General features: G+C 38.9%; 1 protein-coding gene across 2 annotated transcripts in view; it reads left to right on the top strand.

Moving 5' to 3' along the window:
• The first annotated feature begins 10,713 nt into the window (after nucleotides 1-10,713).
• The window catches only part of CDC42SE2 (CDC42 small effector 2), a 110,105-nt gene continuing 104,906 nt past the window's right edge, over nucleotides 10,714-15,912 (top strand). For both annotated transcript variants that reach the window (XM_063086427.1, XM_063086428.1), the window contains exon 1: nucleotides 10,714-10,848. The gene's annotated coding sequence lies outside the window, so the exon portion shown is untranslated. The remainder of the gene's footprint in view (nucleotides 10,849-15,912) is intronic.

A 15,912-nucleotide genomic window follows, 5' to 3' on the forward strand; every position in this document is an offset into this window, starting at 1 on the left:
TTAGTTAATAGTAATGTAACAATATTGGCTCATCAATTATCACAAATATACCGCACTAATGGAAGATGTTAATAAAAAGAGAAACCGGGGCAGGGGAGTGGAGAGGGAAGTAGGGTTATATGGGAACTCTCTGTACTTTCCACTCTGTAAACCTAAAACTGCTCCAAAAATTCCATTAATTTAAAAAAAATTTTAAATGTATTTTTAAACAATATAGAGAGATGCACTAAAACTATATAAAAACCAAGCTAAGAAATGATTAGCAGTAACACTATAGCTACTTATCAGAATTCTTAACAAATAAATGACTTATTTTAATATTTTATGTATCTGTTTTATTGATTTATAACAGCACTTAATGGAATATGAAAGTAGAACTGAAATTATTTCTTGGTAGGTAAAAGAATATGTTAGGTAGGTCTTGCCTGGAGCACGAAGATGTAATAAGCCCTTTTGAGTCTTTTCTTTTCTAAATCAAGAAATCACTGTGGAGATAATTCTTTTTACTAAAGGTAACTATTTTCAAGAAAACTTTTAACTTTTGCCCATTTAAAAAATTCCCATGAACTTGTTTAACAGCCAAAATGTCAACATCAAATAAAATAAGTTAATTTCTTTTCCTCCGAGGCATCAGCCTCTTCTAAGAGTTCCTCATATTTTTATCTTTGCACTTAACCTACTTTTTAGGAGGGTAGAAAATGTAACTCTATGTGGTGAGAGAAGGGAAAAGTGAAAAAAGAAAAAAGATTATCTAGGAGATATTACACGAATAGCAGAATACCACATGTAAATGACATTGCCTAGGCTGAATCTCACCTGTCTGTAATTACTCTTCATAAGGAGACAACCCCAGCTAATAAAAAGATGTTCAGATTAATGAAAAATAAACCAAGAAGAAATCAAATTCCAAAATACTGATGATTGATTAAAAGCAAACAGATGAGCACAAAATAATCATATAGGTACTATCGTTCCATTTCAAGTTTTCGCATACTGCCTTTTATGAATTTATACTACATGGCACTTATCAAGGAAGTAATTGAAGCAAGAATATTTTAAAGTTCAAAGGTTAGGTATGATACATTAATCATAGGTCCATACATTTAAACTTTACTCTTAAAGCAATAGCATTGGTACGGTTTGTCTTTCTGCCCAACTCATTATCATCTTCTAAACAAAGTCAAACTCCTTAGTGTGATCTAGTCTCTTTCTGCAGTTCCACTGTCATTTCCTCTCCGTGTCTGCATTCACACTCCTTCTAGCCCTGCACTCATCCTCTAGTTCCCTAAGAGAATCACACTCTTTCGTAGCTCCCTGATTTTGTACGTGTTGTTGTTCTATGCCTAGAACATTTCATCCTCACTTTCACTCTTGGGTAATTCCACTTGAGCAATTGCTTTTTTAGGAATCCTTTCTGGACCCCCACAGGCTGGGTCAAATGTTCTCCACTAGAACTATCTCTGTGAGAATACTTAATAAACTGTGCCCAACTTCCTCTTCACACAAGAGTAATGCTGGAGCCGGAAGCTGTTGTGGCAACATCTTGATTCAGCAGCTTCCTGACTAGAGCTACAGCTTGAGCAAGAGGTAGGCAGAGTCTGCATGTGGCTGCTGGACAGGGGACAGAGAATGAAACACTCATCCCACGGTAAGGCTGGCCTGACAACAAGGTCAAGACCCAGAGTCGTATTCTAAATGGAGAGTTACAAATGGAGAAGAAGCAAGAAGCTGTTTGTGGGTACAAGAGGAGAGACTGGGAAGACCTCAGAGGCAGAGAGATATCAGAGGTAGTGTAAGGAAGAAGCAACTGTTGGAACATGACCAGCGCTGTGCTGCTGTGTTTTACTTGTCTTTCACCATTCCCCATCCCTATCCCAACAGCTTAAGGACAGACACTTCCACCACTAAATCCCCACTGCCTACTATGGGGCCTGCCATGTAATAGGTAGGCAACAAAAATTTGTTGAATTGAGCCCTATTAACTCTCTCTTTAAGACCAGTCTTTAAAACCTCTCAAAGAATACTTTTCTAGGAAACCTTCTCTCCTCATTGAAAAGAATTCTTTTCACAAATACTTGTATTATGTTTTTTGGTATCTTTCATAGTCTCTTTCAATGTTCTACCTTGTATTATAAACGTTTGGATGGGTCCTGTTGTTTCTGAGTCCACTCTAGGGTCTTTACTGTCTGAATCCTCTTTGAAGATACTACAGGGCTTTCTGCCCAATAGAAGTTCCACCGATTTTGTGTGTATGTAGAAATAATGAGTCGTCAGGTGTCTGCTGTGCATTGCCTTCACTATTCAACATCTCTGATTTGCTTTCGTTTTTATTTTGCTTAACGGAGATATTGACTTACAAAGAAAAAAATAAGCTTATGTAGAATCCAAAAGTCTAGTCCATTGTCTTTAAAAGAAAAGCAAAGAAAATAAACATATAATCATCTATCAAAATTACTTTAAAACCAATGTGTATTCTTCTGTGCAAGATAGGTTTTTGTTGCCAGGTATTATTTTACTTTAGTTATGTGGCATTAATTTGTAGTATGTTTGGAATTTAAATTAGAAATCCATGTACAACTTATACCCTGATCCTCTGACTGAAGTATGACTCATCATAACTAAGAACTGATGGTTAAAAAAAAATCATGTAAGTTTGGTATGTGCCGGAGTGTGATGTATGTGTATGTGTTCTCATATGCCTATAATTATCTATTTATCATCTGTTTATTTTAGAATTAACAAAGAGTAAAGGAGACTTAATTGAACTATTTATTTAAAGGTCTGGTACTGAGATGTCCAATATCATAGCCACTAACTACATGTTGCTATTGAGCATTTGAAACATGGCTATTCTGAATTGAGATGTGCTATAAGTGTAAAAAAATATTTTTGAATTTTGATTCTTAATTAAAAAATGTAAAATATATCATTATACATGTTTTACATTGATTGTGTGTTGAAATGACAATATTTTTGATATATTGGGTTTAATAAAATATACTATTAAAGTTAACTTCACATGTTTCTTTTTATTTTATTAATGTGGTTACTAGAAAATTTAAAATTACATATGTGGCTTGCATTATATTTCTGTAGGATAGCATTGGCCTATTATATGATATAATTTAGTTACTTTTACTATAAAAACATTGCAAGGAAGTTGTGAAAAAAATCCACTGTAATAATGGAGACAAACTATTGATAGCCTATCGTGATGCAGGCATTGAGATTTTACATGAATTATTTCACTTAATTCTCTCCAAACCTTATTAGATAGGCCTATTCCTATTTTTAAATGAGTAGGCTTAGACACAAAGAAGTTAAGAAAATTGCCCACAAGCCCAAGGTCAGACAATCTGCAAAACAAACCCTTATCCACCTGCCTGTAGATACCATTCTCTTTTTACTAGGGAGCTGTTGCCTTTCCACTGTCTTTCTTTTTCCGGGACTGGCACCATACGCTACCAGAAATTCTAATACCATCCACGATTGTGAAGACTGTGAGCCCATTACTTCAAAATAAAGTTACATTTGATTTTTTACCCAAACGCAAATAACATATAAGTCCCATATGCCAAATTATCAGGAATTCCAATCTGTCCCCATGGTTCTCCTCCCCCATAAAATCATAAGCAAACAATCCAGGCTTGCTTACTAATGCCTGAGAATTGATGTATTTGTCTTTGTGGTACCATTTTTTTTTTTTTAATTGTAACATAGTTGAATGTACATATCTGTGGGGTACAGAGTTGAATATCAATACCTGTATGCAATATGTGATGCTCAAATCAGGATAATTAGTATATTCGACATTATACAATGTAATCATTCTTCATGTCCCTTTACCAATTCCTCCCTTATCCCTCTCCCCCTCTCCCTGTCTTTGTGGTTTGACAAGAGAGTGGAAGCTTAGACACACTCTTGAGGCTAGAGGGCCACCTCACAGCTGGTCTAGAGAAGAGTTGATTCAGTGACAGTGGTTGTGTTAGCTTTCTATTGCTGTGTAACAAATTAGTACAAACTTAGTGTTCTGAAACAACACGCATTTATTAGCTCATATTCTCTGTAGGTCAGAAGTGCAGTACGGTGTGGCCAGGTTCTCTGCTCACGGTATTACAGGTTGAAATCAAGGTATTTGGAAGTCTGAGTTCTCATCTGGAGGCTATGGGGGGAAAATCTGTTTCCAACCTCTCTTCCGTTGTTCTCAGAGCAACAGTTCTTGTGGGTATAGGACTGAGGTCCTCGTTTCCTTGCTGGCTGTCAGCCAAAGGCCACTCTCTGCTTCTCGAGGCTGCCTACGTTCCTTGCCATGTGTCCCTGTCCTCCACATCTTCAAGCCAGCAACGGTGCATCAAATCCTCTTTGTGCTTTGAATCTCTGACTTCTCTTTCTTCTACCAGCCAGAGAAAACGCTCCACTTTTAAGGGCTAACTTTTAGATCAGGCCCACACAGATAATCTCTTTATTTTAAGGTCAACTATGACACATAACATAATCACGGGAATGATATCTCACCCTATTCATAGGTTCTGGGGATTAGGGCATGAAATTTGGGGGAAAGAATGTGGTGTACTTTTCACAATCTACCTAGCACAGTCCTGGATATAGGGCATGTAAACCACCACAGTGGCAGTAGCAGGGAGCAAGGCACCAGAATCCTCCCAGTTACTAAGCTTAGCTAGTTGTGGGGACAAAACCAAGAGCTGAATCAGTGTGAGGCAGTAGCATCTCATGGGGGAGGAATATGGATGGGACATGAAGTCTCTTGGTTTGCCATCTTCCCTTTCTTCCAACTTTACCCCCAATTTTTACTCATCATCACAAACTTTCTTTGTGAAAGCAACATGTAGATCTCCGTGCTAAGAGGAAGTGGCAATATTTCTGTCCCTCCTACTTTTTTTTTTTTTTTTTTTTTTTGTCTTTTTCGTGACCAGTACTCAGCCAGTGAGTGCACCGGCCTTTCCTATATAGGATCCGAACCCGCTGCGGAAGCGTTCCCAGCGCCGCACTCTCCCGAGTGCGCCAGGGGCTCCGCCCTCTGTCCCTCTCCAGGTGCTTTGAGAACTGTTGGAGGCTCTGTGTCCCCTTTTGCTGGAGCCCTGGTGAACCACAGCAATGGGAGTACCTCTGTGACCTGCTGAATGGCTTCCTAACAGGCTACTGGAGCTAGTGCTCCTGGTTCCTCTGGGCCAAGGAGCTTCCACGAGGTACAGGGAGGAACACCCTCTCTTCTGACTGCAGCCCTGGTGCTTAGTCTGAATCACCAGTGCAGACTCCACTCCCTTTTATCTGCCTTTTGAGCTTTATCTTTCCCCAGCTCGAAAATACCCAGCTCAAAATCCATTGTGGTTCTTGCTTTCCCTGGGAACACGCCTTTAAAGTGCCAGTTTCTGAACCTTTGCTCACTAAGCTTTGTGCTTCCTAAAGTGCCACATCCCCTTTCTCTTTATTGCCATTATTGTTTACCTGTTAGATTTCTTTTAGCTGACTCATAATTTTAATTTTAACAAATAGATACAGGAAACTTTTATGCTATTATATGTGGAAAATATGTACTACTTGCCATATATAGGTGTTAAGTGGAGAAAAACAGGAAAAAGAAAAAGAAATTCTTAGTCACTGGTGGCCTTTAACCTGACATAGCAGAGTGATTCTCAGAGGCCTCCTTTCCTCTTCTCTGGCTGCCTCCAGGGTCATTTTTATTACCATTGCTAACTTTTTTTTTTTCTTTCTTTGAGCTGAGGAGCTACAATGTAATTAGATCACAAGCTATGTGTTGAAGCTAGACAAGCTGCATGTACTCTAGTCTGTCTCTCTCTGTCCTTGACCCCCAATCCCTAATGAAGTGTACTACTTAAAATTATCTCCCACACCACCAGAGGTGTGCAATCATGTTTTAAAAAATACTGATCTTACTATCTTCTTCTCAGAGTCCCACCTCAAATTCCTCTCCCTCCGAGAAACCTTTTCTGACTGGTACAGGCCTCAGTGATCCCCTCAACTGTATTCAGAAGGCTACCGTGTCTAATTATCCAAATGTTGCTGTGTGACATTTCATTAAGGACAAAGACCATGCCTTATACTGAGTTTTCCCACAGCACTTGGTATGCTACATGGCAAACAGCAGGCATTCAATGAATATTTGTGGTTTCATGAGCAGCAAGAGTCAGCTCTAGGTAAAAGTGTAAAGCAAAGTTTGACTTAGGTTCTCTTCCTACCTTTGGCCGCTTCAGTCACAGAAAGAGCCACTGACTATGATTTTCCTTTCAGTTGGTCATTCTCTTCCTTCTCAATGAATTCTGTCTTTCCTGATTTTTCTCGATTTCCCCAAATCACAATTCATGTGCTATCTCATTATCTTATCGGCTTATTAGCTAAAAATATTTGGTGTTTGCCACTAGATTTTACACTGCTTGACTGTGTCTTATAATTCTTTTTTGTATTTTCTATCACATAGAATAAAGACCATGTATACATAATAGATGCTCATAAATAAATGAATATGTGTTGTATCATTTGTTTCTTGGAGTGTTCCTATTAGATCTTCAGGAAAAATACTAAATCCCCAAACTAATCCATATAACATTGGTCAATGGGATTTACTAATTTTGTTACTAGTTAATGTTCAAAGCACAAGTACAAAAAAAAAAGTACAAAGCTTTGTGCTTTTGCTAAGAATAATAAAAACACAATCTTACTTCTGCCTTTCCTCTTTCTTTTCATTCACTTGGTTAATTTGGATGTTCCTTTCAAGAAGAAATTTAAGTCTCTGTAGCTTTACATGTAATTGATAGTTTCTTCCCTATATCCCAAGCAGTTTGTACATACTTCTAGTTAGAAGTGGCCATGTAATTTATCTTCCAAACCTGTACACAAATGAGAATGAAAAGGGGCAGAAATAACTTTTAAGCCAGGACAACAGGTGTCCCTGACAAAGCAGAAAATATAGTCATACTACTTTGAAAGTAGTTGTCTACTAAATGTCTCTTGTTATTCAACTGTAAAGTTGTTCCAAGACTAGCTACATGTCTCTTAGCTTCCTTTGTTGCCTCCAACTGTGCCTTGCACATTGTGGTAGCAGAAGAAATGTTAGTGCCCCTTTAAAAATGTTCATTTAGGCTGGCTGGTTAGCTCAATTGGTTAGAGTGCAGCCTTGTAACCACCAAGGTCTAGGGATCTGGATCCCCACACTGGTCAGCCACCAAAAATCCCCCAAAAACAAACAAAAAAACCCCCGTTCACTTAATTGAATATTATACTATCTTGATGTAGAACTCAAACTACCCAGGTGGGGCTTTTTATGAGTATTACAAATGTAGAGCAACGAGCTTAATTAAATGCTTGTGTAATCATAATAGCTAGCACATACTAGTACTTAGTCTTTGCCAGGCCCAGGGCTAAGAACTTTACTTGAGTTCTCTCATTGATTTTTCACAACAACCTTGGAGGTAGATGTTACTATTGATCCCATTAAATTAGAAGAGAAAACAGGTTTAGAAAGAACTTTGTTCAGAGTCACCTATAATTACTCAGCACAGTTTGAATTTGAACTTCAGGCTAACTCTGTACACCATCTCCCCTAAATGTGAGAAATAGCTGGGGGCTGAGCCCGTGGCGCACTCGGTAGCGTGCTGCGCTAGCAGCGCGGCGACGCTCCCGCTGCCGCGGGTTCAGATCCTATATAAGGATGAGCGGTGCACTCCCTGGCTGAGCGCCGGTCACGGAAAAAAAAAAAAAAAAAAGAAATAGCTGGTATCAAATTTTGGAAAGCAGTTAAAAAATATATTAATAGCATACTTTTAGGAAAAATCCTTTCGTTTGAAAATTTTTAAAGAAAAATTTATTTAATTAGGTAAAAGATTGCAGAATCAGGCCCTTGTGGTAGCTATGTGAGCTCAAAAGTAGTGATTAACGGTTGGTTAGACCAGCATGTTGCTTCCTGTTGTCCTTGGTGTTAACGTTTTCACTTGTTAGGAACTAGTAAGTGTGCAAAACAGTTTCTTTTTGTACTATTACAGCTGCATTTACTATTAACAGTATTTTCAATGTACTTTATGTGAATAATTTATGATCAGTGTCTATTTTCTACCTTTGCCCCTCTTTTGGAATAAAATTTCATTTGGTAACAATTTTAAGAACAGTGCAGAAACATCATAATATTGACTCTAGAAAAATTATCATTTGGTATTAGTAACAATAAACTACCTTTTGACACTGATGAAACACATTGTCAATGGTATTGTAAACAAAAGTAAAGTCTATCTAATTTTATTTTAAAAATCCCAATTGTAAGGCATAATCTATAGCTTTAAAATGTTTTAAATCATAATGAATAAATTAAATGTGTAAAGAGACTATGCTATGAATTTAATATAATACTGAGCAAATAATTAAGTACACATACTCATACAAAATATATCACCTGATTGAAGTGAATTGTGTCCTTAATTAACTTTTTGTACTGACAAGAGGGGTCTATGAATGGCTATAGCAACTGAAACTAGATCATGTTTTCAATCACATATGATGTTTTGTTGTAAACAAAATATTTAAAAAACCTAAAAATAAATGCTTACATAATAAATATTATCCTTTACAGATAAATGAAAGGAAATCTTACTACTTAAGGCATTCTCACAAGGTGACTGTAATTCAAAGACACGTTACAAGCACATATATCAAGTTAAGGAATTTTCTGGTTTTTTTGCCCACGGGATTTTTAGAATTAATATGCCTTTGCGTATCATCACATCAGTAAGCTTTCTTTACTATATCGTGTTATTTCTATTCAATGAAATAAGGTACTAGGATATCGTTGGTCGAAAAATTGCATTAAATGTAAAGTAAATGGTTATCACTGTACTCAGAGTAACTGGAAAATCAGAAAATCAGTTTGATGTAGAGAGGGACCTTCTGGCTGATAGAAATTGGAACCAAGAAGAAATTTAAAATAGAAAATTATCATTTTTTTGTAGTTTTACGTTTTTTATGATCTCAGGGAATTAAAAAATTTTTCAGTTAGTCTAAACACTTGGGATATATTTGTTGGAAAAAAAAAAAAAAAGAAACCAGATAAAAATCCCAGCTTCTACTGGAGAACACAGACATGGAAAGACAAACATATGAAATAAATTATAAAGATGGGTGAAGGGTGAAGTATTATGGGAAGAAAAGAAAAAGAGCAAGATAGGAAGGACTGAAAATTGGGGTGGGGCTGTTGCAATTTAAAATACCGTGGTCAAGCTAAGTCTCATTAAGGTGAGATTTGAGCAAGGAGTTGAAAGCGAAGGTGGACATTGAGGGAAGAATGTTCCAGGCCGTGAGTGGTCTGTCTGGAAAATTTAAGCAACAATGAGTGGAGATGGAATCAGAAACTTAAAGGAAAAAGACAAATCCAGGTATTTTGTAGGCCATTGTAGAAACCTCGTTGAATTTTGGTCAGATGAGACATGAGCTGACTTTCCTTCTTTTTTTTTTTTTTTTTTTTTTTTTTTTTTTTTTAAAAAGATGACCGGTAAGGGGATCTTAACCCTTGACTTGGTGTTGTCAGCACCACGCTCAGCCAGTGAGCGAACCGGCCATCCGTATATGGGATCCGAACCCGGGGCCTTGGTGTTATCAGCACCGCACTCTCCCGAGTGAGCCACGGGCCGGCCCAAGCTGACTTTCCTTCTAAGAGCATATTCTGGCTATTGTTTCACAATAAACTGAGCTGACTGTAGGTAGGGTGACCATTTAATAGGCCGTCGAAGTATGATTGAGGCCGGGAATGATGTAAGAAATAGAGGTGAGTAGTCAGATACTGATTCATTTTGAAGGTACAGCCAACAAACATTCTTGACAAATTGGAGGTGAAAATGAGAGTACGAGAGGAGCCAAAGATGACTCCAAAGTTTGGCCTGATCAACTAGAAGGATGCCTTGCCATCAACCAAGATGGCGAAGATGTACATTACTATATTACATTCAAAGTAGCACAGGCTTGAAAACTTATTTCAGTGCTACTTGTATTATGCTCTTTCCCTATCCTTTTGACGACACGATATAGTTTTACAGGCATTTTGGTGGAGTATTGGCTTCTAAATAGGGACAATCGTGTTTCTGATTTCTGGGATGTATGAAATATACAGCTACAGGAGTCACAGAGGTTCGGTATACGAATAATTTTCACACATGTCAAATGGCAGGTGGATGTTCTCGGCCTTACTCCAGTTAATGATTTTGTCAACAATTCTAACTTTTACGTTTAAAAAAAGTGGTCCGAGGATTTCAGGGCGTCTATCTCTGAACTGCACCAACTGAGAGACAGCAGGTCCCGTCCCCGCGGGCCACCGACTCTCCTTCACCAGGGCGCGGCCGCGACCCCCAGTCGCGCGCAGGCGCCGCTCCTCCGCGCGGCTCAGCTAGGGGTGGGAAGGGGATCCTGCGCGCTCTCGCCCAGCCCTGGTCGCCATCTTCCGGCGCACCCTTTCCCGCGCGGGCTCCAGCCCGGGCTGTGGGCCCTGCGCTCGCCTCCGAGGTGGCTTCCTAACCTGCGCGGCTCGAATCGGGGGCGTCCCTCCGCCTGCCCTGGGTCCAACCCCCAGGCGGGGGCGGGGCCGAGGCCGGGGGCGGGACCGGCGTGGGGGCCGCTACCGCGGCGTGACGGCGCCCGGCCCTCCCGTCGCTTTCGGGGCGCGCGCCGCCTCTCGCTCCGCCTGTCCGCGCGTGAGTCTGGGCGGGGAAGGTAGGGGCCAGGAAGCGGCGAGCGCGCCGGCGAGTGCAGCTGCGGGCTGACGGTTGGCAGGAGCCGCGGAGCCGGCGCCGAGAGCGGCTGCGGCTGGAGCGGGGGCCCGAGACAAAGGCGACGGTGAGTGCAGCGCCGGCCCCGGTTACGCGCCGGTCCCCACGCCTCGTCCACTCGACCCTTTGGGCGGGGGCCCGAAGCCCTGAACCCCCACACTAGAGGGCTCCGGGCGAGCGCGGCCCGGCCCTGCCCGCTGCGGGCTGTGGGCTGAGCCTGCGGCTCCATTTTCAGGTCTGGGTGAGGTCCTCATGCCCGAGGACCCTGCCTTTGGTTTTTCTTCCATTCCCTCTGAGGAACGGTTATACGGTCAGTTCAAAATTCACGGGAGGCGGGCGGCCGAGGCCAGCCGCCCGCCTGATGTAAAATGGAAATGCAGACCCCCCTCCCCCCAACTTTGCAGGTCTGGAAGTCGGGAGGGTGGCGCGGGGGGCGGGCGGAGAGAGCCAGAGTCCTCTAGGTAAGGGTTTCGGAGGGGCGGGCATCCCCGGCTGGCGAGCCCCGACTTCTCGCCTGAGGCGCCCGGCGCGTTTTGCCTGCGGGTCCTGCCAAAGTTCTCCCTGGGCCCCGGGGATGAAAGCCCTGGCCACCTACTTGGAGGAGCTTGTGCTACTCTTACAGGTTGTTTTACCCAGCGCTTGCTGGTTTAGTTACGATGTTTGCTAACGGGTTTGGTAGGTAGCGGCTCGCTGATGGCGTGTTAATAGCTGAAAAGGAGCACCGATCGGCTGTCTTAATATGTACAGGAAACAGCATTGGAATTCCTCTTTAGCTTGAAATTATTTTACATGACAAGTTTTGTAGAGGACTTTGGTGGTAATGTGCAGTTTACAAAATTTAAACGTTTTGTTAAAGAGCTTGGAGTATAGTAGATACTCAGTAAAATATTTGTTTAATGAATGAATCTTGAAATAGACAACGCTGATCTCCCATCTAGTACAATATAGGCACATTCCCTCTTGACTCAGATTAAGGAGAAAACGTTGGCAAACAATATGAAATATTGTTTATATGTTTGGTTTTGGTTTTTGCTCAACATATACAACTGTTGGTGAATAATCAGTTATCAATACTACGAGCATAGAAAATAGGTTTGAAATGTGGAATTTTTCATTTTGAGAAAAGTTGGTATACATTTTCTGTTCCTTAAAACCAGACTTTATTTCTAATTTTCTTTCAAAGTAATGCAGAATATAAAGAGGTGCTTGGATTGTATTTTGATACCCAGCTTTTAATTTCATCATGAATAAAGAAGTTTCTGTACTTTTGAGGGACTGTGGCATGATCTTGAGCTTCTTTTTAAGCAAGAGAGAACTCTAAATCTAGGGGGAAAACTAATGTTGCACTAATATAATTAAACTTTATCATTTACTCAACAGATATTTATTAAGCACCTATTTATTATGTGCTGAGACCTGTATTGCATGCTGAGTTTCTGGAAGTGAACGAACTCCACAATTATCCTTTTTTAAAACTTGAGTGTAAAGTTCTTTCTTTATTATCGATATCGCAAATGGCACTAAACTAAAACCCCTAGTGCCTACTTACGTTGGGAAAGATGGCAGGTGAACTGCAGGAAATGTAAGTTCATAAACAATCTATTTAAAGGTTAATAAGTAACTTTATGAGGGTAAGATTATTGGGTTACACTTTCATATTGTCAGTTTAATAAAATCTATTCACATTTTAAAATTAAGGGAGAAAGAGGTTTAACAAATTAGTATTTTCATTCTCTTTCTCTCCCATTTAGATGATTTTGGTACAGTGTATTTATTGAAGAGTTATGTACTTCTGGTTCTGTTTTCTCTAAATAATTTTTGCAATGACAACATTTTCTATTTTTTAAAATTCCCAAAGGTAAACAGTGGATTCCTGTTCTATAAGAAATGTTTTTAAATAAAGCTCCTTTTCAGTAATTTTATTTTAATCTATTGTTCACATTTATAAAAAAATACAATATTGACTGGAAAGTGCTGAAAAGGTAAAGATTATTAGTAATAATTGTGGTTCCATATTTGGACATTCCCTCTAGTATGACACCTGTGATAAAAAGCTTATTTAAAAAAGGATGAAATTTATAGTATTGGATTTATCCTGAATATAAGATTGCATTGCTTATTTTTGTCTTTCTTTTTTTTTTTTAAAGGATGACCGGTAAGGGGATCTTAACCCTTGACCTGGTGTTGTCAGTACCATGCTCACCCAGTAAGCCAACCGGCCATCCCCATATGGGATCCGAACCCATGGCCCTGGGGCTATCAGCACCACACTCTCCTGATATGTTTTTTAAAAGTTTTTATTTCTTATATTTGGACTCTTCAGAAGTCCAAATTAATGTGCTTCAAAGTCAGGCTTGATTATTACAAAATGATGTAGATTGCTAATTTTTTTACAGTTAGCTTTTGAATTTAAATGGACCTTTTTGACTTATCGATGCTTATAATTAAGTTGTTGAAGGTAATGAGTACATTCAAATAGAACTTACAGATTTTAGACTTACCGGGTGTTAGCTTTTTATGGATGTTGTTCCTAGGAATAATAAGGAAAGTAATCATTCAATTTTTAGTGGTACAGAGTTCTAATGGTTTTTCTTAATTAACATGTATATTTCTTGTAGGAAGACTTACTTGACAGTGTGCTACTGACAGTTTGGTGTTGATGAGAGACTTAATAGTAAGTGATAATAGTGATGATAAAGAACAATGTGAGCAAGCCATGTGATATGTTATATAAGAGCTTGACATATATATTTTTTTTTGGATAAACACTTCATCAGAATTCTTGACAATCAACAGCTTTGAGACATGTTGAAATAGTTTTTGCAAGAAATGAGAACTCATCGTGACTATTTTTTGTACCTTTAAATTACTATAAGTATTTTCAGAGTATTCTTGCCTTGGAGTAATGTTCATAAAGTTTCGAGGTTAAATAAGTTCGATGATTATCCTATTTTATAAATGTTGGAATGTTTGAAATGTTGGTGCTTTCTTCATCTGGTTATGTGTGTCTGTTGGAGAGAGGGGTAGTTCATTTTCTGTTTTTGTGAGACCCTTTAGAGTGATTTAGCAAGTGTTTCTAGTCTCAGATGTAATTTATAAAGTGATTAAGAATGATGCTGATATGGCAAATTGCAGCTGCGCCCACATTAGCCTGCCTAGATTGTGAGAGTTTATCAATTAGCATTCGTATAAAATATTTCTAAAGTGCTTTATAACTAATTTCTCACATTTATTCTCTAGGATAAATTGCTATTCTATTTTTAAAGGCTCAGATGTCTTTTTAAATTGTGAAGATGTTTAGGTTTCTTACCAGCTTTAAGATGTGTCAGGGATATTTTATTAAGGTTTTGTAAGATTTTTCTTGTAATTGAAGTTGCATATTGGTTTTGATCTGTTGTAGTGTTCTTAATCTCAGTTTTGATCAGAAAAATATTTTTTATTGAATGTTAAATATTAGTAATGTTTTAGTCCATCTCAGAGGGAGACATTATATGTTCCCTGTGCATTCTTGAGAAGAACTGAGTGAAACCTAGTTATCCTTAATATGTACTTACTTGCTAGTTAGTAGGTAGTGAGGGCATTTAAAAAATTCTTTTATCAGACTACAAAAAAACTTGGCATTTAGCGTATTAATTATTAACTTTATGCATTCTCCTTAGTTCAAAGCTTAAGTATACTTGAATCTTTCTATAATACTAACAAATAAAGAACAGAACAGAAATAGTTGAAACTTCTCTGAGACCCCATTCAAAGGGAGTTTTTGAACTGAAATGCCAGAAAGACTTGGTAATTAGTTGTCTTTATCCTGACGCTATAAAATACCTGTAAATGTAGTTTAATGAAAATGGGTTATAGTAAAACAAACTCCCTCTTTTTCCAGGAAAGCATTAGATAAGTCCACATTAAGTCTAGGTGCCTTTGAGAATGACTAAATGATGAGCCCTGATAATTTCCATTTTGTTGCTTACCCACTTAGAAATTCATGCTAAGATTTCTTATGAAATCCTAGTGATCAGAATTTTTAAACGTCTTGTACTAAAACAAAATCATTTTTGTTTCATCTAACTTAATAATCTACTTTCACTTTTTGCTCAATAAAGCAAAAATGAATTTTACTACATCTAGCATTGTTTATATTTTACACCTTATATATAGGGAGAATTCATGGTTTTCTGGAACTGGTATACTCAATTGGTGGGACTTAATAAGGTTTAAGCAGAAAACAACTTTCTCTCACTGTGTCGTCAAATCTTCTCTATAGATTAAGTCTTTTTCTGCCTCTTCATGAGCTCTTAGGAAGATCAGATAGCTTTTCCAATAACTTTTAGGTAATAAGTCTTCTAGTCACTTGTCAGTAATAGGCTGATTTTAGTCATTAGATGGTATATAGTTCAGTATAATAGTCATTGCTCAAGCTCTTTCACTTCTCCAGCTCAGAACTACTTCAGACCTAGAAGCCTACTTTGGAGGAAGAGTCCTGGTTGCTTCTCTTTTTACTTTGCCAGCTCCTCTTCAATATGGTGTCCTCACCTGTTTAAGGTCCAGCTTAGTGGGGAAAAGGGACTAGTGGAAAAAAGTATAGTTTTCATGTGCCTCATCTGTTTGTGATCTGGCATTTTTGCCTTTAGAGTTTTGCAGATTGTTCAAAGCTGACTCTTTCTTTGGGAGTGCTGGAAATGGTTTTCTTGGGATTTCTATGTATGGGGACCTCCAACTGTGATTCTTATGATACAGTTCTTCCCCAGCTCCAGTTTAGCCTTCCATTTTCCCTCATCTGCAGGCTCACTTTGCCCAGGGGGAGGTTTTGCTTTAGTCTTTAAGGTAGCTCTATAACATTTTAACTAAAACAGCTCATCCTTTATTAAGGTTATTTTATATGACACAGTTTCAAGCTTTCCACTGGAGCCTCAACATCCTGTCTTTGCAACTCCTGTCAAGTACCCCCACTTCAACAGTACTTTCATCTGTCTGGGACCCACAATCCATTGCTGCTACCACCGTTTTTTACTGCCCCAAGCCTCCCTTCCTCCATGTCTTCACCTGAATATTGACTTGTTCTGAATTCATGGTCCACTGTTATAATTTCTCCGTTTCATACACCATCAGCTCCCTTGCAGTGCTCTTCCCTTCA

This window comes from Cynocephalus volans, chromosome 2 (genome assembly GCF_027409185.1).
Source record: "Cynocephalus volans isolate mCynVol1 chromosome 2, mCynVol1.pri, whole genome shotgun sequence".
Lineage (NCBI taxonomy): Eukaryota > Metazoa > Chordata > Mammalia > Dermoptera > Cynocephalidae > Cynocephalus > Cynocephalus volans.